General features: G+C 37.8%; 1 protein-coding gene and 2 long non-coding RNA genes across 20 annotated transcripts in view; 2 read left to right on the top strand and 1 right to left on the bottom strand.

Annotated features, from left to right (window-relative positions):
• Cntn4 (contactin 4) overlaps positions 1-25,829 on the bottom strand; it is a 997,076-nt gene that overhangs the window by 314,779 nt on the left and 656,468 nt on the right. The gene's annotated exons all lie outside the window — the stretch shown is intronic.
• On the top strand, positions 1,167-7,322 carry LOC120102502 (uncharacterized). The gene is made up of 4 exons (XR_005504186.2): positions 1,167-1,370; positions 4,166-4,306; positions 6,462-6,556; positions 7,052-7,322. It is a non-coding gene; the product is annotated as an uncharacterized LOC120102502 (long non-coding RNA).
• On the top strand, positions 9,591-23,111 carry LOC120102501 (uncharacterized). 6 transcript variants are annotated; one of them, XR_010065895.1, is made up of 3 exons: positions 9,591-10,663; positions 13,711-13,849; positions 16,703-17,386. It is a non-coding gene; the product is annotated as an uncharacterized LOC120102501 (long non-coding RNA). The 6 variants fall into 6 exon arrangements; XR_005504182.2 differs by lacking the exon at positions 16,703-17,386 and adding an exon at positions 15,635-15,888 and having other exon boundaries at positions 9,598-10,663; XR_005504184.2 differs by lacking the exons at positions 9,591-10,663; positions 16,703-17,386 and adding exons at positions 11,075-12,672; positions 22,858-23,111.

Genomic DNA, 25,829 nt, shown 5'->3' with positions numbered 1-25,829 from the left:
GGGCAAGATAACTTCCCCAAAAACCATGTTGTGATCGTCTGCAGTTCCTATGTGTAGGATCTACTGCAGATCAGTAGACAGTATGCTTCGGAATCCCTATTAAGTGGGTCAGTTTAAAGAAACTAGAGAAACTAATGATTCAGGTAGTCTTCCTGCTGGATGGTGAGAATCTGATGCTTCAGTCTTAGGGCCCAGGTAAGTGATAAATGCCAGGTACAGTTATCTATGAAAATTATCATTTAATCAAATACATGTATATCCATATCCTAGGAAGAGACTCCTGTATAATCTGAGATATTCAGTGCAAACTATAATGTCAATAACTCTATCCAAATTCTCTGAAATAATCAGGCAGGAGTGTACACCTTACTGAGACAGTTATTGAATATGGAGCAGTCATAATTTCTCTCATGTTAGAGGGTCCAATCATGAATAACAGATTAGAAATTTTTCTATAAATATATTGATATGTAATATATATGTATAAGAGAGTTTGCCATGTTGGAACTGACTATAAAGAGCTTACTGTACAGTATGGATCCCCAAAATTAGTATAAATACTTTGTGATCCTGGCAGATGATGTGCAATCCCAGCATTCAGAAAGCAGAGACAGGATCCTTAGAGCAAGCTAGCAAGGTAGAGTAGCAGTCTCATAAAGTTCTGGGTTCAAACAAGAGTCCTGACTTCCAAGAGTAAGGTGAAAAGCTATATCAATAGGGGAAGACACTCAATGTCCACGTTAGACTACCACACTCACACCCGTGTGATTATACCCATGAGGACATTGGAACATTGTTATATATACCATGTACTCATGCAAAAACCTATTTATAATAGATAACATATAATATATGTGTTTTCTACATCATATACCAAAAATCAAGCGTAGACAAAGCAGACATATCGATTTACCGTTAAAAGGAGGCCTAATGGAAGGCCTTGTTGCATATGAAATTTCCTGGATACCAGATATCTACATTACAATTGATAACAGTAACAGAATAATGAAGGAGCAACAAAAATAATTTTATTTTAGGGAGTTGCCACAAAAGAGGAACTGTATTAAAGGGTTAGAACAGGAGGAAGGCTAAGAACCACTGCTCTGGGAAGGAGGGGAGGCTCAACACCAACAGAAAGTCAAGAAATGTCAGAGGTTTGGAAAAGACAACATTTGTAAGATCCTTAAACGCACTCCTTCCTCTTCATTACAGAGGCTCTAAACAACTGCAGGGCAAGCAGACCCACCAGCCAAGCTGCCAAGACATCTCTTGAACTCATGGTGCTTTGTGCAAGTTATACACAGAGTTCCAAGGCTGCAGCCTTTGTGACTCTTCCACAAAATCGCTTGGATTCAATCACTTGGCTTGGGGTGAGCTTTCTATTACTATAGCTAAGGCAGTCTTACCTGCTCTTGTGAAGAAACCTTTACCCATAGTCCTACTAGTAACTCCAATTAAACCTAGTTGCTTCACCAGTTGGAATTCAATACAGTGGTTACTTTGGTCTGCCATGAGTTTCATCTCTTGGGTCAGTAAATATGCATTCCCCCAGGAGAAATCTCTCAACACAACAAATGCTGAACAATTATAATCAGCCAACACTATGTATTAGAGAATCGAAAATGAAGATCTGCTCTCGCCTATCTATAAGTTTACAGTGTGCAAAGTCTACATATGTTGCATCTATTTATAAAATATCAGGGACATTAAGAGAAGGAATCTGACCTGTTTGAAAAGCAATACTTTAATAAGTAAATTTGTTCATTGCTGGAATAGGTCATTACTAATGCCGGCTATTATAGTAATGAAAATAATGTTATTTTAGTTATTAAATTGTGATAAAATTGAAGTAGGAATGAAAGCTTAGTAAACAAGAGTGAGCCAATCCCAGAATGGAATGAAAATTTCTGGGTTAGAAGTCTTAAGTGCTGTAGAGATTAAATGGTAGAGTCAGCTTTGCTGAGGGTGGCAAGAGATGGTGGAAGGAAGCCTAAGTAGCATTTGAATTCTGTTGTGAGCCAATGGAATGCCCTAAAGGAGTCCATGTGAATTCTTAATTGCTACCATCAGTGGACAAAGCATATGGATCAAATCATACAAGATTAATGCTTCGAAGATGCGAATGCAAACTGTCACTTATGTTTGCTTGAGAGTCATTACTGTCCCACAGAGCATATGATGAATAAAGTGTACCAGAAGGCTGCTGGGGAAACTAGAGGAGCAACCAGTTTTTTGCAAAGCTGATATGTCCATGTATGCTTTTAGAGGACAGGGATAGTCTATAGTTGAAAGGGAATTGAGATAGAATCCCAGGAAACTTAAAAAAAAACATTTTTATTGTGTTAGTACACAAGCCCACTCAAGAGAGCCCTTGTTTCATAATACAGAGACTAGACAATTAGTAAAATAATGAAATGGCATAAATATTACAGAGCTTGATAGTGCTGTCTTTTGAAATATAGTAACATATTGGTTCCAAATCTCTTGTACCAGAAGCTCTTCATGCTTCTGGACAGAAGTAGATAGTTACAGCGACCTGTGGAGTTTGCTTTATTTGTACTTCCCTACATTATGCCATATTCATATATGCTGGGACAGAATTCAATATTTTGAAAGGTTTCTTATGTATTAAAATACATAAAGTATCAGTTGATTTCTAAATGTTCAGAGAACTCATGAAGGATTTTTCTTAGATGTGAGTTTGTAGAGGAAATGGGTCCCTCGTCTCTGATTTATGTAAGAGAGAATATCTTATTAGTTCCTTTGGAGATAAAATCTTATACAGAACATCCCATAACATAAGAGTTCTGTTGGAGAGGAAAGGAAGGATTTTGCAAGGGAAGATGATCACAAAACAACAAGCTTAGATGACACAACAGAGACTGGGTAGTAGCATTGTGCCTCCTTTCTCCACTAATAAAAAGTCAACTGAATGGGGTAAAGCCTCCATTATTGCACAACACCAGACTTAATATTGCTCTCTATTTATAAAGAAGAGCACAATTCCTATAGGTGCATGAGGGAAGCCAAGGTGCAGTCTCTCTGCAGTGAGTGAAGAGCTGGCCAAGTATTTAACTCTTCATCTGGATCACACTCAAATGACCTCTTTGAAGCCTTCCTCTAGCTGCAAGATGTCCCACATAATGTTATAGCTGTAATAAGTACCTAGTAATAAAGTTGAATTTATTTTTCTTCTGTACTTTTTTTTGCTTCTCCCTTCTCTTATCCCTTTCTCTCCTCTTCCTTTGCTTTCCCTCCCCTCCTTCTCTTCTTCCTCTTGTCCTTTCATTTTGAAACATTTCACAATATTGTCCAGTCTTGCCTAATTATAGTAGCCCTCAGGGCATGAAAGCTTTGAATTTGACATCCCATATCCCTAGAAACACTAAAAAAGTAAACAATAGTTTTGCTACTCCTTGGATTGGGGCAGGTATGTAATTCTACTTCGTCTAAAAACATGTTGTTTTAAAAAAGAAGAGGAAGTGAGATCTTCCTTGTTCTTTATTGCCGTGTGCTGCATTATGGTATCCAAAGTCTGCAGAGCCCTGACCAATAAGAGGGACTATGTTAGATATAACTTGTCATCATTGGATTTACATCACATGAGCTAAACACCTTCTTTATAATATTTAAAACTTTTTATGAGATGAAAAACTGGAAGTATGTGGGCTTTCTTGAGGCCCACAATTTAAAGCAACTTCCTCCTTGTTAATTCGATAGGCTATATCCTACTTCTGGCCATTAATGCAGATATAAAACATTACATACTATTATTGCCTGTCCCTTTAAAGAACTAACCCTGCTGGGCAAGTCCTTCAAACACATTCTAAGAAGTTGGGAGGACTAATTATCCTTTTAATGAAACTCATCTTTAACTGTAGACCCTTGCAAAGGTTCTACCTTGCATCATTGTGGCCAGCTCACTTCAGATAAATATGTTTTCATTTTTTTACTCTTTATTTTTTCTCTTGGATACTGGTCAAAGCCTTAGCATCCTTCCCAGGCCCTTAGGACTCTCTCATGCCTTTTGTCTGAAGCTACCAGCCCTCTCCTGCTTCTGTCACTTTATCTCTGTCCCACCATCCCCATTTAGGCAGATGCTGAGATTTACATTTTGTTGTTTTTCTCTTAAACAATAATAAAATTGTCCTTTGTCTTCATTTAGGTTTACTCCAGATTCTTTTATTAATGAGGGAAAAAAGAAAGAACCTTAATCCTTGGTGACAGCCTGGAGCTTACTATGTGTCACATGATGGTCCTGACTTTCCAGCAACAGTTTCTTATTAATTCCATTCTTGATCGACTTGTAAGTACCACATATAAAACAAGTTAATATATTTGCTGAATAAATACTATTCATTCTAATTTAAGTGAGTGAAAATTGCACTGGCTCAGATGGTACTACTAATGAAAATAAAAATTATACCTCTGAACTCGGTTTTTAACCTAAGAAAATAATAAAAATATCTACCAACTTGGAAAAAGAAATTCTGATTCACCTTTCTTCAGCTCCATGTCTCTCTTTTCTTCTTGCTTTCAGCTCTGAGTTTGCTCTTTCTACTTCCCCATTGCCCACTGACTCTTCTGCCCACAGTATCTGGATACTGACCTCAGCTCTTGGCCCAAAAATCATTCTGATTAAAAAAAAAACCACCAGAGTGTTGCCAGATCTACTGGGCATTTTTTCAATATTTCAGCTGAGTTTTCTATTTCAATGGATGTCTTCTATCACCACCTGAAGTGTGTATGTTGGCTCTCTCCTGTTTCTGACTTTCTCTTCTTGTTCTCTCCTTTTCTACTTCAAGGGTTATTTCAACACTAGGATTCATTCGGGTACCCTTGGCCTACTCTTCACATGCCATTCTTCCCTCTTGAGGAGACAATCTGGTACATTCTCATGATTTGAATTTACCCTTTCTTCTTTCTTCTTTCATTAAATCTTTAATTCTGTTGAGGTGATACACTCAAATACTCAACTGTCTGATTGTCACTATCTCTCTATGACAGTAATCTACAAAGCAGGTGACTGTATGTCCCAAACTGTGTGAGGTAATGTCATTTGCATTTATGTACTTCACAGGGTTTTAGTAAAGGCTCTTTTCATACTCATAAGTATCCAGGTATAAAAGAGAAATAATGAGTCAGTATCTTTTCAATTTAGCTGGTTATCTCCTGTTCTCTCACCCTAGCCTGCTTCTACACTCAGTTAGTAATTTATATTAAGACATTAGACTTGAGAGCCACCACACTCTCATTCTTTCCCATCCCTGATCCAAATCATCCACTGTCCCTAAATATTTTTATTACATCACGGTTTTATAAATATGTATTCCCTCATTCTACCAACTCAATCTTGGTCAGTTTGTCATCATTTCCTGCTTAGTATATTAAATAGTCTTCTTAAATGTTTTATCCAGACTCAATGCACACATGCAAATGAGGTCACAGCAATCAATATTAAATATGCAGAACTGGTTTATATTACTCGCTTGCTTAAGACCCTTTGAAATCATCAGCCATCAACAGATTAACTCAGTCTCATCCTGTCAAACAAGGCCCTCACTGATTGGACCTTTACCCTTTCCCACAGCCTCTTAGCCTCCCATGCCCCATTTTATATTTGACAACCTTGATATGTGGCGTGTTTCCATGTCAATTGCATATCCATGAAAATTCTGGCTTTGCTGCTTCTGACACATAAAACTCTTTGCCAGTTCTGTTGGCCTCTTTAACTATCAACCATCTGTCAAGACTTGGCTCAGCTGTCATGTCTCTTGGGGAGCCTACTGTGTACCCCAGAATGGGTTACATATTGCTCTCATAGCATACTGTGCACACTGTTGCCTTTCATTTACCACATAATTGTTAGAATTAATTCTTTATGCCTCTGTCTTTCATTACAGTATGTGCTTAATCTCATGATTTTTTTTTTGTCTTTTAAGATATCGCTTTCTTTAGATCTCTCTCTGCTATCTTTTTTTTTTAAGAAAGCATGTCTTACTTTTATAGTTGGAACAAAGTATATAGCCAGACATTTCTCCTCGGTGATCCTTACATAAGCGTTGATATCGTTAGCATCCCCTTTATGGAAGAAAACCATGAGTTTCAGAGAGGCCACATGATGGATAGTTGGCATGCATGGGAGAGGATGCAAGCATGTAGATAGTTTAGGTAATAATGTTCATTATGGCGTATGCATATGGAGTTAGAGATAGGGGACCAATCTAGATTTTCCTATTTTCTTAGTCTGACTTCTTACTATCTTCATGCAGCTAAAGTATTTCACGATTTTTCTGGTACTTGAATGTATCTTTTTTTCACATACAGATTCTACTACTGTGTGTGCACCATCATTGGAAGCTACATCCTTCTTCAGACATTCAATTAAAGAAATAAATAATAATAATAATAATAATAATAATAATAATAATATTTTGGTTTTGTTTTGTTTTATTTTTCAGTCTTAGGAGGAAAATAACATGATGGCATCCAATGGAGGATATGTATACACACCTGAAGGGAATTGAAGTTTGTTTTAATTGCATGTCTTTCCCCGGTAAGTGCTGATATTAGACGCACATGAGTATATTGATGGGTGAATTTATACAAAGTTCTTTCTACTTCAGACCACTCAGAGCTGAGCAGGGTCTACAAACTACTAATACATTTTCAATGCTTCTCTATATGAGTATGCATATCCTGTTCTTCATAGCATCATTTCTCATATTTGGTATGTTCACTGCATCTTGAATGAGTTCAGAGTACCACCTCCGAATACTTTATCATCCAAAGTGCTGCTTTTAAATTCTTACTATTCATAGTACATCAGGTTTTCAGCTGGTGCTTCCTGGCTACCTCACATTTTTACATCTCTTTTACAAGCTGGTCCACTTATCAGCTCTAATCCTAGAAAGTTTCTGTTGGATATTGTCCTTAATTCTCATGGGTCAGTGCAGTGATGTGCACACACAGTAGTTGCTTAGAAAGGATGGGCTGAAGAGACACTGCTTTCAAAAAACTTGTAGCTTTCAAAATCCCTTTTGTTTTTCAGATGGAGAAAAAAGAAGATATTCTACATTATACTTACACTATTGAGCTGAAAGGAGAAGATTCATTCAGGTCCAAGGGCAGGAAGGTATGTGAGGACATCAAGCAACTACTGCTTTGTCCTAAATGGTTGTAGTATTCAAACACTCAGCTAAGTGGAAAAAAGATGGAAGGGAAGCTATCCTTTAGTTCCTCAGTAGTAGGATATGTTAATCTAGCCAGGGTAATAAGACTTAGCTCAGGCCCAGAGGAACAAGGTATGCTTGCCAGAAACTGCTGACATTGATTATGGAGAATGTTTTCTTGGTTTGTTCCTGCTTGTTGCAGACTTTGGACACTGGTAGGGATTTCTAGAGGCCTAGGAGGCAGGTAAGAAGCACTATTGAAGTCGTTCACCTCCATCAGCTAGGTTTACTCTTCAAATACATGTTTTATACACATTATGACACAATGGACAAATAAGATTATTTTCAACACTGGGAATCAAAACTAGGTCCTTGAAAACACTAGATGAGGTCTCTAAAATCTAAACTATATTTCTAGCAGCCATAAATGATAGAATATTTTAAATTATCCTCTCTGTCTCTCTCTGATTCTGTCTGTCTGTCTCTGTGTGTGTGCATGCATGCATGTGCACATGTGCAAGTGTCCTGTGCAGGAGCTACAGAGAGTTGTAAGCTGCATAATATGTGAGCTATAAAGCAAACTCTGGTGCTCTGGAAGAGGACTATATATCCTTTTCTTCTGAGCAATCTCTCCAGCCCTAAGGAAATTGAATTTATGTGAAATCAACAGAGATCCCAAGTATGGATATTTAAAGCTGTTAGCACTATGATGCCGAACTTCTATTAGTTGATATACGACAAAATTCTTTAGCCTTGAAAATAGGAAACAGGAATAGTAAGATGGAAGGAGGAAAACTGCCCTTTCCCTGAACTGAAGTCAATATTAATAATAGCAGCAGCAGCAGCAGCAGCAGCAGCAGCAGCAGCAGCAGTAGTAGTAGTAGTAGTAGTAGTAGTAGTAGTAGTACTAGTAGTAGTACTAGCAATCTAGCAATGTAGGAAAGATTTTATACACTTTAGCATGTTAGAAAACACCACAAGAACAAAACTCTACTTAAATTAGTGCTTCTGTACAATTCCCAAAATCCCCCAAAAGCTTTTGCAATATCATCAACATTTCAGATATTCCATTATAAAATATATATTCCTTTGTCTCCTACTGGAACTCATTTCAAATGACAATGGTGATGTGATGTAGTAAATAAATCTTAAGACTTTAAGTCTAAATCTGAGCTTTTAGTCCTAACTTTGACCAGGAGTATCATGGGCTTGCAGAAGTTCTTCCTGCCTCTGAGATACACAATTTTTGTTTTTTTTAAATATAGGATAGGATTATAGAGATGGGTTTGTATAGTGGTTAAATGAAGAAATGGATTGTGACGTATTTTCTAAACAGCAAAACAGTGCAGACAATGTAGCCATTAGTTATGTTCTGAAAGCATCAGCATCAAAGTGAAACGGAAGCAGGGGGCATAAAGGACCAAGGTAATGCTATGGAAAGGGTGCCAGATTTCTAAGCTTTAAAATCCCTGGTACCCTCAACAAAGCAGTTGAGGAAGATCATCAGCTATCTGGAGGCCTTTGGAGGATCAGCTCCTATGATCATCCACATTTATTCCAAGGGCTCTCTACAGCTGGCTGAACTAGATGGCAAACACCTCACCAATTTCCACATAATAATATCTACAAACATAATTTCAGCCAAAAGACAATTTATAGCTAACAAATTTTCAATTGAGCCAATTAGCCAAATCACTTACCTGCTAACAGTAGCAATATGGGTTTTTTGTTGATACATTAATTATTCAAGACAAGATTTCCTGCTTAACCTTCAAAATAAGCTTAACATGCACTGTTTTACATGACTGCCAAGGTTAAGAGGAAGATGTTTATGATAGGATTTTAATTTATATTCCCAGATTTCCCATTCATTTTAGACTCATGGAGGCCACCTGGTCAAATCAAGGGTGCATTTATGATGCTTAATTCCCATCAGGAAATGGCAATGAACACTCAAAATAATGAATTCAAAGGCTCCACAGATGTAGTACATTTGTTCATCTCTAAGTGTCTCTCTTTGACTGCTTATTTACATTATAGTCACTTAAAAATTTTAATTCAAAATGAAAATGTTACCTAGCTTTGCCCTTTGGCTGGAAAGCAGCTACTGATACACCCACTGCTAGTTGATATTATTTTAAATTCTTTCATGTAATAAATTTAAAATTATGTATGGGAAAAGAAGTCTGCTTAGTATAAGCATCTTTTATTGAGCACATGCTGTCTATGAGGTAGTGTGTGAGTTAGCTGTTGGGCTCTCAGGAAAGGGGGACTATAGTTGGTGTCAGCAAGGAACTTCTAGTAAAGATCACTTCTTTACTGCCAGATTCAAGCCAAAAAGCAATCAAGAAACAGAAATGGAATCAGAACCTGGAATTTCAGTATGCACCTCTCTAGGAGTAAGACAGATACCTCCAATGGGCCATTGGATTATTCTGGGCACTCATTATTTCTATTGTATGTGGATGGGTCAACAAAATGAAAAATAAGGCAGTAGAGAACAATTTCATAAATTTCCCCCTTTCAGGTTCATGATGGATCTATTCCATTTACCAATAACTTTGTAGCAGTATAATTCAGGGTGTGTCTACATCCCTTTGCTCAACCTATCAGTGATAGTAAAGACACAGATGCCCTGGATGATGTCATTCTCTATTCTCCTACATCAATAACTCTCTAGGATAAGAGCATCTCTGACTCAGAGTTCATCCTGTATCTTTATTTAAAGTTGGGGTAATTTTAAGGTGCAGTAACTTCCCTAGGTAACTCTTGCCTCTGCACAAAATAACTTGCTCACCTGCTTATTCAATAAAAATGGGTAGAAAACTATCAAACTAGGTAGACTCTTCAGTGGGGTTAACAAGTGGTAGACTGACCAGAAGATGAAATTATAGATTATAATCAAGGGGGATGTGGTGGGAAATCTCACAGAGAAAGACAGTCACTAGGGGAAGCTACTTTAAGCAGGGTGGTAAAAGTAGGCAATATTCAAACTTGGAACCAAAAATCCAAAACAAACTTTATTATTACTTTGAACTAGAACTGGTTTAGAAGAAGTGGTGTTGAGGGATGCTTTCTCTAGGAAATTAAAACATTTTGGGGAAGCTACGAACACGCAATAAAATTCTGGCAGGTTATTACTTTCACTCCCAAATCTCTAAGATCACAAAATGTTCCTCTTTTAAAACTTTGTGATTTCTCCTTCCTAGCACCCAATATGGTTGGCATCTATAGGCGTAAGTACAATGCTGTCAGTAAAGATAAAGCCACTAATATATGTTTTGAATGCTTTGGTCTGTTTAAATTTATAAATACTTATAGCTCTTTGGCAGATAAAAAGGGACTACTGAAGAAGAACTTGGCTTTCCAGCAAATGGAGACTGTCATAGATCATCACAACTGGACACAACAATCCAGAGACCAATGTTCGTGGGCAGCCCAACCGCATCCCAGTTGTTGTGTCTATTGTTCTGCGAACATCATAAAAGAAGGTATAGAAAGAGACAATTGAAATCCACTGTAAACTAGTATCCCCTAGAAATGGCTGCATAAACAAGACCAGAACAATGGCAATATCAATAGCTATGCTAATGGAGAAGATTGGAAATCTCACAGGAAACTCCTAGTTAAAGAACTACAGGCAACTAATGACTTGTGAAAGATGGAGAATTAGCTTCTCTCAGGGAAGGAACCCCTAATTATTTATTCAATACAAAGTAGTTGGTACTGAAACGATATTCCCATAAAGAACAGTGAACACAGCAGGTTATATTTATATACATATATACATACATATATATTTGTATGTGTGCCTAACAATAGTAAAGAAAAAGCAGATACAAATTTGAGGGCAAAACATAAAAGGGGCTGAGAAATAAAAAATGTTTGGGAGAGGCAAGTAAAGTGAAGGGGGAAAGTATTGCCATTATATTTTAATTAAAAATGTATAATAAATAAAAAGCCTTGGACTTATCGAGCTGAAGAATGCTTGATATAAGCCAAAAGCCAAAGCCAGTAAATAGCAAGAGAAACCTTAATGCTGCTACTTACAGACCCAGCAACTGAATCCTCCTAATATTCCATACATTAGAGGTTGCTTGCTCAACTTTCCCCTTCTTGTTCGAGGCAATTTCATGTCTGTCTAATCCACTGACATATTGTCCACATGCAACACAATGCCTTCTACCTAGCTGATATTCACTAATATATGGAAAGAAAGAAAAAAAAAGGAAATAAAGTAAGAATTTTCACTAAGTATTGAGAATGTGATGAACAATGGATTTGCCGGAATAGTTTGCAAGTTTGCAAATGCCTATCGTTTTTCAAAGGTATTTAGGTTTTCAAAGACATAAAAATCAAATTATGGACAAATACTAGAAGTTAGTTAATAGTAACTATATATTCAAAAATTTAAGATATTGGATATATGCATTGTATTGTACCTGCTTAGCATGCATGTGGTCATAGGTTCAAGTTCCAGCTCCAGATTATCAAACAACAAAAGTCTGCTTATTTAATTAGCATATATAGGCACATATACTTGTATATGTGTATCCATGCATAGTAATATGTACACATGGCATGCTCGTATATATGGAAGATAGCGTTCTGAAGCTGCTTCTCACCTACCATGTTGTAGAATCTGGGGATAAAACTCAGGTCATTAGGCCTGTGAATAAACCCCTGCTAATCCTTCTTGTTAACACTAAAGGAGCAAACTTATAAAAAAATTAGACTGTGATTACAGTATTGAATTTTATGGAGGGCCCTCCATGTCCTAAAAGAAGCTAATCCAGAGAGAGAGAGAGAGAGAGAGACTGCATAGTGAATTAAAAACCTATGAATACCTGCTAGGGATTGAGAAATGTGTTTAACACCAAATCAAATACAAAACCATGAACCTGATATGATTAGCTCTCCATCATGATGGCGAATACCAAGGAGACGCAATTTACAAAATGGGAACATTTATTTTGCCTCAAAATTTTGAAAGTTTCAACCCAGCAGTATCTCGATTTATGCCTTTGGGCTTCAGGTGAAGGAAAATATGGAGTAGGTAGAACCTAAGTTAGAGGTTGTTTGCCTCATGGAGCACTGAGCTGAGAGGGACAGGAAGGTTTTGGAAGCTCAGCCCCCAGTGACTTTGTAAGTGGGGTAATCAATCTATCATTATGTGAGAGCACTCGTGATCCAATTATGGGATTCATTAATAGAAGACCAAACCTTCAACGTGAGACTTTAGGGTAAGGGGATACTTCCTATTAAAATGGCAATAGGCTCAGTCAGATTCTGCACTCAGACAGGGGAGACCAGCAACCAACCTCTGCTGTTTACCTGTAGTCCAGCTTAATAAATGGTAGAACCCTTGAAGACAAAACAGGTTAGGAAAATACATCAGTAATCAGATGTGTCAGATGAAAAGCCAAAGGGTTCTGCTTCTGTGTGATGTCAGAATAGGAAGAGCCAATGAGACATAAAGTAGACTGCTGACGAGTGGGAGGTAAGAGGGCCAGCGTTCCTGGTGGGAGGCAATGCTTTTGAAGTTGGACGGAGATGCTGGTTTAACAACATAGTGAACACAGAAAGAAATCATTGACTGGTCTCCCTCGAATTAGAGAATTATATATTATAAAAGATAAATGCTGTCCTTATGAGTTATTGGGAATAACTCTCAATTTTAGAGAGGTAAAGAAAGCAGCTCTTCATTCAAGATAGTATAGATGTATGTTAAAAGGCAATTTCTGTTTCTCTTACTTTCTAATTCATCATTCCACAAATATTGATTGCTCCCAGATAGAGCTTTGTGTAAATCTTCTTTTCTCTTCTCTCCACCTCATTGTGTAGCCCTAGTTAGCCTAGAACACACTGAGATCCACCTGTCTCTGCCTCCTGAGTGCTGGGATCAAAGACATGCACTGCCGCAGCCAGCTGGTATCTGTAACTCCCTGTGAGGCTTAAAGAGCATAAGAGAAAGCAGTCAGTGACATTCAAAATCTATCTGTTGATGCCTATACACCTCATCCTATATTCTATTTCCAAAGCTTTTAAATGAGGGTCTTTAGCGGACAGTAAATCTATGTTTTATGAGGCCAAGCTAACAGATTGCTCTTTGCCCAAGAATACCTTCTTTCCATTTAGGAAAAAACGTAGATGCTATAAGAAAATGAAAAAATCTAAAAGGCTAATAATATAAAGCAATACAACTGTTAAAACAAATTAACCCTCTGGTCATAATTAGTGTGTACCCTAAATACACATTTCAGGGATAAATTGCTGGCACATAGTGTCATCCATTAAAGGTTTAGAGGCTAAGGCAGAATTCAATCACTGGAAATTTCTCTGATAGAAAAATTGAGTGAATGGCAAACACATATGCATCTTTTCATGATGCCTTTGAATCTGAGATTTAACCTCTGAACCACAAACCATGCTTTGCTCTCTAACGGGGCTGAATCCGGTAGCTGGGAAATAAAAACTAGTTGGTGTGGTGCATAAAATTCATGTCAGCTCAGAGGTGAATGGCTCTCTCACATTACAGCTCACTCAGGAAAAGGTGCTGATAGAGAAGAAGGTAGTCGCTAACCCTTGCTAACACAGGGGCTTCGAGGGGCTCGAAATGTCACAGCATGCGTGATAACAATGCCTGGGAGACTACAGTAGAACTGTTACAGCTGCAGGTAGGTCACAAATTCTAAATGTGATAATAGCCAGTTTCTGGGGCTTTAGAATGCCAGACAAAGGGGTCACATTCAGGGAGAGTGACCTAGAAAAAGCAAGAAATCCAGAGAGAGGGACCCAGGGCTAACAACCTCCTCTGAATCACTTCAAATTATTGCCCTCTGAAGAGAGAAGACCAATCCTGGTCCAAGTGGGAGATTGAACCGTGCTGGGGAAACAGAAAGGTTACTTTTTGAATTTCTGCAATGACCGTTGTCATTATTTGGTCAAATTATCCTCTTATATAAAGTTCAACACCCTCTTACACTCTCCACGATAAAATGCAGAGCGTTACACAAAATGTCCACAGAAAAATGCCTGTCTCACTGAGGCCTTCACTATCACTCTAGCGAAGCCAGGTAATGAAAGTAGCATACTATCGTCCATCCTGCTTTGTCATTTCTGCATCAGTGTCATCAGAGGAAAGAAAATGACCTATGCATATACTGGCTTGTTGATTTTTTTTGAGACTACCACCCAAAAGTTAAGGGATGGGGCATTTTCAGAGAGTTTTCTCCCCCCCTTTCCAAACACTAGCGGCTAGAATTCCAAATTACGTGTGCCAACAAAGCTGTCCTCAGCCTAAAGGCCCAGGGCAATCTCCCTTGCTTCACCCAGATTCTGTTGGCTGCAACCAGAGTGCACCGTTTGCGGTATCTATGGTTACAATCTTTGTATATCCTCTCTTACGTGGACTTACAATCAACCTCAGTCGTCCTGGATGATCTCGTCTCTAGATCTTCAATTATAACAGAAAAGACTTACAAGGACAGGTTCATACTTACAATGTACAAATACAAGTATCATTTGGGGTTCATTGCCCTGGTCTATAATTGTTGCTGTAGTGCAATATAGAGTGAGTGGCTAACTTTAAAAAATACAAATGTGAAGCATTCTAGACCAACGTATGAGGGGGTTGGGGCTCTGGTGAATGCCTGCATCTTTATTTGTGGGCCATCCTCCTTTTAAGGTCCAGGCTCAAGGATGCTCTCAGAAAAGATTTCATGAGGCAGCTAACCCCACTTTGGGGGGTCAGAATATTAATGTATGAATTTTGGAAGGAAAGTAAATATCTCATCACTAGTAGTTACCATACAATTTATTCAAGATAGTCAACCAGACTGTAGATTATACACAAGAGAGTATCTGTATGCATTCATGATTGAAGAAAGACCAGTCTAGTTAGAGGCTGCCACTTATCCACCATTTCCCTGGATACAAACCTATAGTACTGAAAACAGAGTTTATAAATAATTATCATTACTTAATTAAAATTATATAATTGTATTGACTAAATTATTTGTTCATAATATTGGACAAGATGTATTTTAGTAAATTTCTGCTTCTATCATTCATTTTGAAAGTTATTTTTTTAATAAAATTTCACTGTGCCATCTCCATGAGTATTTACCATTAGACTTGATCATATTTTTCACTCTCCTCAGCCATCTCTCCTCTCTCTTGCTGGTCCCTCTCTAAAACACTTTTCTTTTATGCCCCCTTTGCTCTGTTTCCTTCTCATGTTCCCATTGAGGTTCCAATACCACAGAGAATGAACTGACTTTAGTTTCATTAATTTTTAAAATGACATGTCTGGACAAAATTGTTTAGAATCCCATTGATGATCTATCTTCCACTGATAATCTATGTTCGTATTTGTTGTCTTCTTAGAATGTCTCTGATATTTAAAAGAAATCGATGGTTTGCTGATTTTCAAAAATCACAAACTATGCTCTACCTTACAGATCCCAATGGCAACTGTGAGAAGTCTGAAAAAAAAAGATACACTCTAATAGCTAATAATTACAACAGAGTAGCATCTGTTTATACGTTAATTTCTTGAGGTCCACATTATTGAATTTTCAGCCAACACCTGTTATTCCAACGTCTCTACTACTGGATTTGCTTTTATGAGAACATTTTCTACAAAACTCAGCAAGTTTTGGATTGAGTTTTTCGAACTAGTCAAATAAAAGGAAAACTGTATTCTTACATTGAAGACCCAAGTTGCACTGTAAATGTTTTCAGTTTTGACACCCAAATGTTCGCTCATTAAGTTTAAATTGACCTAAATATTCACAAATTATTTACCCAAACAACCATCTATCAACATTTTATTGCTCAGAAACAAAAGTTTGCCTACTTCAGCAGCTTTTCTAATTAAAAACCAGTCAAGCCAGTCACAAAGCTGGCCATCTACCAACTCCCAGCTCTTGTTTGGAACGAGTGCCCGTTCTACAATTTAGCTATGAATGCAAAGCTAAATATTTTTTTAAAAATATTTCAAATAGTGAACATATGAAAATTACAGAAAGTACAAGCAGTGATCAGGGAACAAACTTGAGGTGGAAAAACCCTCAAGTTTTTCCATCTAATTCCTTTTCTCTTATTATTAGCCGCCTCCACCCTGCATTCGCTGATCTGCCTCAGTGAAGACCTTAGGCAAGCTGACTGGAACAGACAAGAAGGAACTTTTCCATCAGTGTATCTCATCAGCTGCTATGCGTCCATCTGATAGCTTCACTACACAAACCCATAACGACTGATGCAATTGAGAAAAGTTACTAAAATTACCCTCAAAGTGGGTTTTATATTTTCTGTTGTGATACTGGGGATTGAATATATACTAGAATAATGCTCTGTCATTGAGTTACACTTTGGCTTTAATTATGCTACCCTGATACACACATATGCTATTTAAGGTGAAAAGAAGGCCAAAATGAAGTGGCTTTTGTACTCATTTGTCTCCTCAATTTATTTTTTCTCATTATTTTTCTTTTGGTTTCTGTCTTCTTCACATTGCATGAGCTCAGGAGCATCCCTGGCACTTATCCATCCACTCCTATCTCAAGGCAAAGATCAAGGCAAATGTCAACAGAGAGAAGTATAAGCTGACATAGCTTCCACTGGAATGCTCGTACAACGGGTGTGTGCCAAGACAATGGCAGTTTTCATATGGTAGGCAGGTAACTGGATTTTGTTAAGGGAGTTAAATTGGACAATTTGCAGCTGCTTATGAATGAATTAGAGTCATCCACAAGTTGAGATGATAAATAGCTTAGGTCTTTTGTTCTGCAGATCTGAACTGTTGTAAAACAGCTGAACTCACTAGAAGAAGGCATCAGTGTTTATAAAGCTCTCATTTTGATGAGCTAGGATCTAAAGTTACTAGGTTATTCTCTTGAAAGCTCTTCATCATAATCGACAGTTAAAGGGTATCTTTGTCATCTGTGGGGGAGGGGTGACATGTGAGTAACAAACTTGTAACATGTCATGTTCTGATTGGAGTTAACAGTTTACCTACCCACCACTGTTTGCCATAGAAATCAATATTTGGAGTGTTTTTAAAACCCACTTGAAATAAATTGGAAACTTGCTTAACTTTTCAAGCAGAAATATTGTTATTAATTATTCTCATTATAGAACTTGAAACCAATTATATGAAAATTAAAGTCACAAACACACATAATTATCACATACAACATTATGCATTTTCATGTGAGGAACAAATCAACAGTATAATGTTATTAAGACTATTTATAACTAAAATGTTAAACAAAAATTATGAATTACTATAGTAAAGGTAATAAATACAATGAAAATTCTATTTGTATCTATCAAGGGTAGATTTTTATCAAGAAACCAAGTTGATGCTTTGAATGTAAAGTGCTTTTGGAAAATGTCTTATGTGGGACAGGGTAAGTGGCTGCAACTCATGCATGGGAGATCCAGGATCCTATGCTAGTATCTTAATCCTACTCCCTATGCAGAGCAGTGATTTCAGTTCGCTAATTTCCAAGTTGTTCAGCTGTAAGATGAATAAAATGTCTACAAATCCCGGGGTTTTGTTGAGAATTAAGAGTGATAATGCTTCCAAAATGCTTAGCCTAATATCCAACATAGAGTAATGAAGGTATAATAATGCCTTATTATTGAACCTTATTAAAACATGACTTAGTAGTTTATAATCATTAATTAACTTGATCCTTTAGCCAAAGAAGTAACTAACCTCCATCTATGGGTATCTGAAGTAGGGAGAAACCTTTTTCAAAATCATGGGCATCCAGGGGAGCTGAGACTCTTTCCAGAGAATTCTGTCTATATCTTGCATTCTTACCTGAGTACATCTAAGCTTGCCAACTTTATTTCAAAGAGGTAGGATAGGGAGGGAAGTATGGGAAAGAAAAGGGAGGAAGGGAGGAATCATTGCATAGTTCTGAGGCTAGGAGCTCTTCAGAGACTTGGCATCTCTAAGGGCCGAGAGTTTCCACCTTGCAGAACTGCTGACCTACAGCTGTGATAGGAAAAATAAATGAAATGGAGCACTGAGCCAAACTCCATCCCAATTATACAAACAGAATCTCAACTTCTCAAACCTGTATTTCTTCCACATTTCCTTCCTTCTGTTTTCCTTTCTTTCCTTATTGTTTTCCTTCTTTCCTTCATTCCTTCCCTCCTTTTCTTTTTTTCTTTCACTTTCTTTCTTTTTGGCAAAACAATTTCTCTGTATGATTCTAGTTGCTATGGAACAAGCTATGTAGTCCCAGTAGGTCTTTAACGCACAAACTTCTTGCCTCTGCCTCCTGAATACTCAGAATATAACATGTACCAATGTACCAACATACTTGGCTCATTTTTTTTAAATGATGATTTTGCAAGTGGAGATATGTACATTTGAATTTCTTATTTGTTTGCTATTTGGCCTGTTGGCCATAGAACCCACAGCCTTTCCCATGCTTGGAAAATAATGTAATACAAAGCTATATCCTTTGTCCCTTTAGATCCATGTCTATATGTCAGAGAAAACGTTTATGCATCTTAGTTCTCCTGGAGATTTAAAATGGATTGCCTAGCTGGAAAAGTAAGAAGCCTGGAAGCTTAGAGATGAGGCAGCAGCATTCTGTTCTACAGACACAGCCTCTGGAAACACATCTATCATTATGCTGTGTAAATGATGCTTTGAAATAAATACCCTCTGCTCTTAGCTTTATCCACTGATACACTTTTCCTGTGGAATAATGATTACAGTATTCACCGTGACTTTTCTGGTTGACACAGAGGAGGAAATGGATGAGGGTTAGAGAGGAACACTTAAGTGAAAAGGAAAGCTATTGCTGAAGAGTCCACTGAAGCCAGGCATACTCTCAGTTTGACTTCACTGCGGTGGCACATTTGCTATATCTCACATAGGTTGTATTTTTGATTTGGGTTATATTTTCCCATCAAACACAGGTCTACATCTGTAATGAAGATGCCAATCATCTCCTGCTTAGCCTCAAAGTGGTAAGGGCTTGCTTGGATACACCCACAGAGTACTCCACAGGTCCACGAGGAAATTCCTACACATAGTGGCCCCACATTCCGATGTGTGATGATGCAATACTTATTTACTTTTCATTCATTTATTCACTCATTCATTCAAATTATTACTGAAAGTGTACTTTGTGCCAATCACTAGCCAATATCTTTCTATAGCCCTATGTGAAATAGAAGGACTAAAGGATAAAGAGGTATGCTGTAGGGTGAGTGATAGACAGGGAGATAATTGCTGATGACCAGATAATAATGTCCACAGGGTCTAACTTTAGTCCTCATGATAGTTGGCACCAACCAACCAACTAACAAACAAACAAAACCAACTTACAAACAACAATAAAAATGCAAAGTGCCCTTCAAATTACACTACAATAAGTAATGCTCATGATAGTGTCCATATGTCATTAAAAGAGCTTGCATTATGCGGTATTGGTTTAATTAAAGAAAAAAAATTCTCTTCTAAAGACATTGGTAGCAAAATGAAAACCTATTCTTAGAGGCATTATCTCCAGTGAACTAGAAAATTTCTAGAAGTCAATTAATACAAGTTAAAGATGTTCAGTGCCAACATAAGAAATTATCAAGTCTGTCAACAAAAGCAGCATGAGCTAATTTTTAATAAATCTTAAAATAGAAATAATACATCTACCTCTACATACTTGTTCCATGAATAAACTAATAGAAAGTAGGCAATGAGCCGGAAAAGTACGATTTGTTACATCAAGGTGAAGGGATGCTTTTCTTATGAACTAGATTAGTTTGAAGTAGAAAAAGCCAGATCAGGGCTGTATTTTCTTGGCTGTGGAAATTATTAGCTATGTAATAACAGTGAATAGTTCATCTACTCCAAGCTCCACTTTCACTTTTATAAGGATATAAGCTAAGAAATATATAAAAGTTGCTTCAGACATAACCGCATGAGGTGAGAACATTGGCTTACTTGTATGGTACATGGCAGTGTGGTCAAACAGCAGTGCAGCCATTTAAGGATTACAGAAAAGCTCAGGGGGGACCCAATGATATTTAAAGAATTTCCTACATTCCTTGATTTTTATTTACTAAATAAAGAATAGTCTTGTATTTCAACAAATTGAAAATATTTTTGAAATAACAGTATGAATAAGAATTCTTTGAAAGAGGCTGTACCTGCCAAGACTGATTGACTGATTAGAACTATATCCTCTACTGAAAGGATAAACAGGCTGAGAAAGAAATTAGGGAAAGGACACCATTCACAGTAGTCACAAATAATATTAAATACCTTAGTGTGACTCTAACCGAGCAAGTGAAAGATCTGTATGACAAGAACTTCTGAAGAAGGAAATTGAAGATCTCAGAAGATGGAAAGGTCTTCCATGCTCATGGATTGGCAAGATTCATATTGTAAAAATGGCCATTTTGACAAAAGCAATCTACAGATTCAATGCAATCCCCATTAAAATTACAACTCAATTCTTCATATAATTAGAAAGAGCAATTTGCAAATTCATCTGGAATAACAAAAATTCAGGATAGCCAAAACTATCCTCAACAATAAAAGAACTTCTGGGGGAATCACCATCCCTGAACTCAAGCTGTATTACAGAGAAATAGTTTTAAAAACAGTATGGTATTGGCACAGAGACAGGTAGGTAGATCAATGGAAGAGAATTGAAGACCCAGAAATGAACCCACGGACCTATGGTCACTTGATCTTTGACAATGGAACTGAAACTATCCAGTGGGGGAAAATAACATTTTTAACAAATGGTGCTGGTTCAACTGGAGGTCAGCATGTAGAAGAATGCAGATCGATCCATTCTTATCACCCTGTACAAAGCTCAAGTCCAAGCGAATCAAGGACCTCTACATAAAACCAGATACACTGAAACTAATAGAAGAAAAAGTGGGGAAGAGCCTCAAACACATGGGCACTGGGGAAAATTTCCTGAACAGAACACCAATGGCTATGCTCTCTCCAACATATAAAAAGGCCACATACTCCACTATGTTCTAGCAGCCTTATTTATAATATCCAGAAGCTGGAAAGTACCCAGATGTCCTTCAACAGAGGAATGAATACAGAAAATGTAGTACATCTACACAATGGAGTACTACTCAGCTATTAAAAACAGTGACTTCATGAAATTCATAGGCAAAAGGATGGAACTAGAAAATATCATCCTGAGTGAGGTATCCCAATCACAAAAAAGCACACATGGTATGCCTTACTGATAAGTGGATATTAGCCCCAAAGCTCAGAATACCTAACATACAGATCACGTGAAGCTCAAGAAGAAGGATGACCAAAGTGTGGATGCTTCAGTCCTTCTTAGAAATGGGAACAAAAATATTCATAAGAGGAGAAATGGAGACAAAATTTGGAGCAGAGACTGAAGGAATGGCCATTCAGAGCTTACCCCACATGGGGATCCAGTCCATATACATACATACCACCAATCCCAGACAATATTGCTGATCCCATGTACATATTGACAGCATATAGCTGTCTGCTTAGAGGCTCAGTCAGAGCATGACAAAAACAGAAGGCGAATGCTTGCAGCCAACCACTGAACTGAGAATGGGGTCCCCATTGGAGGAGTTAGAGAATGGATTGAAGGAGCTGAAAGGGCTTGCAACCACATAAGAACAACAATACCAACCAACCAGAGCTCCCAGGGACTAAACCACCATCTAAAAGTACACATGGACAGACCAATATCTCTAGCTACATATGAAGAAGAGGATGATCTTGTTAGGCACCAATGGGAGGAGAAGGCCTTGGTCCTGCCAAGGCTGGACCCTGGTGTAGGGCAATGTCAGGAGGGGTGTGGGAAGGTTGGTTGGTTGGTTGGGGAAAAGGGATACATTTGAAATGTAAGTTTAAAAAGTCCAATAAAAAAGAACTATATTGATGTGGAAATATTGGAGTGTTGTAGGCTTGGAGACTAATTATTTTATTTGGGACTAGCTTTTGTTCCTCAAATAGCTGACCCTTTCCCATATCTGTATTGGAGCTAACATACTGTAACTAATAAGAAAAAACCTTGTGTAGTATATTAATGCCAACAGAGCACTAGTTTCCATCAATCCCACAGTTATGAATGTCATCAGATAGCATCTAAGGTCTACAGGAGAGATTTCTTCCCCTTCTTGGAACTACCTCTCTTATGTTTTGTCCAATATATTTGAAAAATTGCCTTGATTGATAACCTTGTTCATTCCATTGCTATAAAAACTCATGAATCTGCTCCTATGATGAAATATGGTACATCTGATGACTAAAACTTATGTTTCTCTGGCCATGGTCAGTCAAGATTTGGTCCAGAATAAACTATCATTATTCTCTTTGAGATGAGAACTGTGTGTGTGTGTGTGTGTGTGTGTGTGTGTGTGTGTGTCTGTGTGTGTATCTGTGTGTGGACATTAACAACCTCTTTCAAGCTATGTTTTCTTAATTAAAAAAATCTATGAACATCTCCCAATATTGATTGCTATAGATTGATAATGAGGAATTTTAGCTCTAAAAATGGCTAGAATATAAATTGTTTATGTTTGTAAATATTCTCTTTTCCCAGCTTAGCTTTAGAGACATACTCATTACTAAATGGGCAGTTAACAATGCAATGTCTACATTCATACAAGTAAACTAATAGAGATTCTATAAATGCAGGATGGAAATCATGACTTCTGGTTGTTTACAATGGAGATGCTATCAGAAGAATGAAAATCAAACAGGACAATATGCAGTCATCCCAAGTTTTATCACATCTTGGGAAAGGAACAGAGATACTGTGAGGTTGAAGTTGAGGACTGCAGAAACATTTCTTTTCATGTGAAAAAAGGAGGTATGGAAATATCTATCAGATTGTATCATACCTACTATTTTGTCACTGAGATGAGACACCGTAACCAAGGCAACTCATGAAAAAAAGAATTTTGTTGTTGTTGTTGTTGTTGTTGTTGTTTAAATCTGCTGCTGTGAGTTCTAAATTTCACAAAGCTTCTGCAAGCTCTTTGAACTACACCAAAATATTTGCATCTGTTTAAACAACTGTTTTTGGATATTTTATGTATTTACACTTCAAATGTTATCACCTTTTCCAGTTTCTGTCCCCGCCCAACAACCCACTTCCATCTAACTGCCTTGGCATTTCCTTACGATAGGCATCAAGTCCCCACAGGACCAAGGGGTTCTCCTTCCATTGAACCCAGATAAGGCCATCATCTGCTACATATGCTGCTGTAGTCATGGGTCCCTCCATGTGTACTCTTCGGTTGGTGGTTTAGTCCCTGTGATCTCTCAGGGGGTCTTGTTTGATATTGTTGTTCTATGGGGTTGCAAACCCCTTCAACTCCTTTATCTAACTCCTCCATTGGGTCCCTGTGCTTAGTCCAATTGTTGGCTATGAACATCCACCTCTGTATTTGTCAACGTCTCAGGAGACAGCTATAACAGGCTACTGTCAACAAGGATTTCTAGGCATAAAAGGATTTCTTGGTGTCTATATATGGGATGGATCCCCAGGTGGGGCAGTCTCTGGATGGCCCTTCCTTGAGTCTCTGCTCCACACTTTGTCCTTGTATTTCCTTTAGATAGGAGTCGTTCTGGGTTAAAAAGTTGGAGATGAGTGGGTGGCCCCATTACTCAAACAAGGACCTGGCCTAACCTCTGGATATGGTCTCTACAGGTTCTCCCTACCTTTTGTTGGGTATTTCAGCTAATTTCATCCCTGCTGGGTCCTGGAAGACTCTTGCTTTCCTGGCATCTGGAACTTGCTGGTGGCTACCCCAGTTTCCCATCCCCCAGTACTAAGCAACTCTGTTTAAATTCCTGACCCTCTGTATATCATCCTTGATTCCTCCCATACCTGATCCTACCATTTTCCTTTTCCCCCTCCTTTCTTCCTCTCAAGTCCTCCCATTCTCTACCTCTGGTGAGTATTTTGTTCCCCTTTTGAAGAAGGACTGAAGCATCCACATTTTGGACTTTCTTCTGAACTTCATATCGTTTGTGAATTGTATCTTGGGTATTCTGAGCTTTGAGGCTAATATCCACTTATCAGTGAGTGCATACCATGTATGTTCTTTTATGACTGGATTACCTCACTTAGGATATTTCCTAGTTCCAACCATTTACCTAATAATTTCAGGAAGTCATTGTTTTTGATAACTAAATAGTACTCCATTATGTAGATGTACCACATTCTCTGTATCCATTCCTCTGTTGAAGGGCATCTGGGTTCTTTCCAGCTTCTGGCTATTATAAATAAGGCTGCTATAAACATAGTAGAACATGTCTCCTTGTTATATGTTGCAGCATCTTTCGGGTATATGCCCAGGCGTTGTATACCTGGCTCCTCAGGTAGTACTACGAAAATTTTTTCTGAGAAACCGCTAGACTAATTTCCACAGTGGTTGTACCAGCTTGCAATCCCAACAATGGAATAGTGTTTCTCTTTATCACAACCTACCAGCATCTGCTGTCATCTGAGATTTTGGTCATAGCCATTCTGACTGGTGTGAGGTAGAATCTCAGGGTTGTTTTGATTTGAATTTCCCTGATGACTAAGGATGTTTAACATTTCTTTAGGTGCTTCTCAGCCATTGGGTATTTCTCAGTTGAGATTTCTTTGTTTAGCTCTGTACCCCATTTTTAAATAGGGTTATTTGCTTCTCTGGAGTAATTGAGGGATTGTTTATAATCTCAGAGGGTTAGATAATTTCCATTTTGGTGGAGAAAATGACAGCAGGTAGGCAGGCATGGCACTGGAGCAAAGCAGTAGCTATAGGTGAGAATTTACAAAGTACCAATAAGCAGGAGGTAAGATTCACTGGGCCTGGTATGGGCTTTGAGACCTTGAAGCTTAGTCTCTCATGATCATACCTCCTAATCCTTCCTAACAAGTCAACGAACTGGGAACCATACATTTAGATACAATAACCTATGTGAGTCATTCTTACTCAAACCACCTTAGAATATTACACTGAAGTGAAGAATGGAATCTTTAAAGAAATCAGATAACTGAACAAGTGGAACAGGGGATCTTGAGTATCAGGCAAAGGGAATGAAAGTATGAAGGCTCTGGAACCAAATGAGCATCGTTTTCTTATAAGTTAAAATAAGATGTGGTAATATAATTTTTCAAGGTGCAGCAGAAGACATAAAGCAAAGAAGGGGAATGATATAATTTACATTTTTAAAAGATCATTTAATGTTTTATGATAAATAGTTGAAACAAGGTTCATGATGAAAAGAGACCAGACAGCAATAGCAATGAATACTGAAGAGACAGTACATCTTGCTTTTATAAGAAAATTTCCCTTGCTTTTATGGCAAATAATATTTCATGTAAAATAAAAATGCATGTAATGTTATGTAGTGTTGAATCAAACCCAGGACGTCACACTTGCTCAGCCAGCTGTCCTGCCAACTGACCTGCACCCCCCTCGTGTTTCTTGTTGTTAAAGGACAATATTTTATTCTGGGGCTCAGAATGGCCCGGAACTCACTATTAGTTTTAGCAGGCTGGAAGAAGGAGATCAACATGGCCAGCAGCATTTTTCATATCAGGAAATGCACAGTGGAAGACAAGCTACTCCCGAACCCAAGGAAGGAATGCATAGTACCCCAGGGAACACTAC

The sequence above is a fragment of the Rattus norvegicus genome, chromosome 4 (genome assembly GCF_036323735.1).
Source record: "Rattus norvegicus strain BN/NHsdMcwi chromosome 4, GRCr8, whole genome shotgun sequence".
NCBI lineage: Eukaryota > Metazoa > Chordata > Mammalia > Rodentia > Muridae > Rattus > Rattus norvegicus.
The sequence above is the reverse complement of the archived record's forward strand: the minus strand, read 5'-3'. Positions and strand labels throughout refer to the sequence as shown.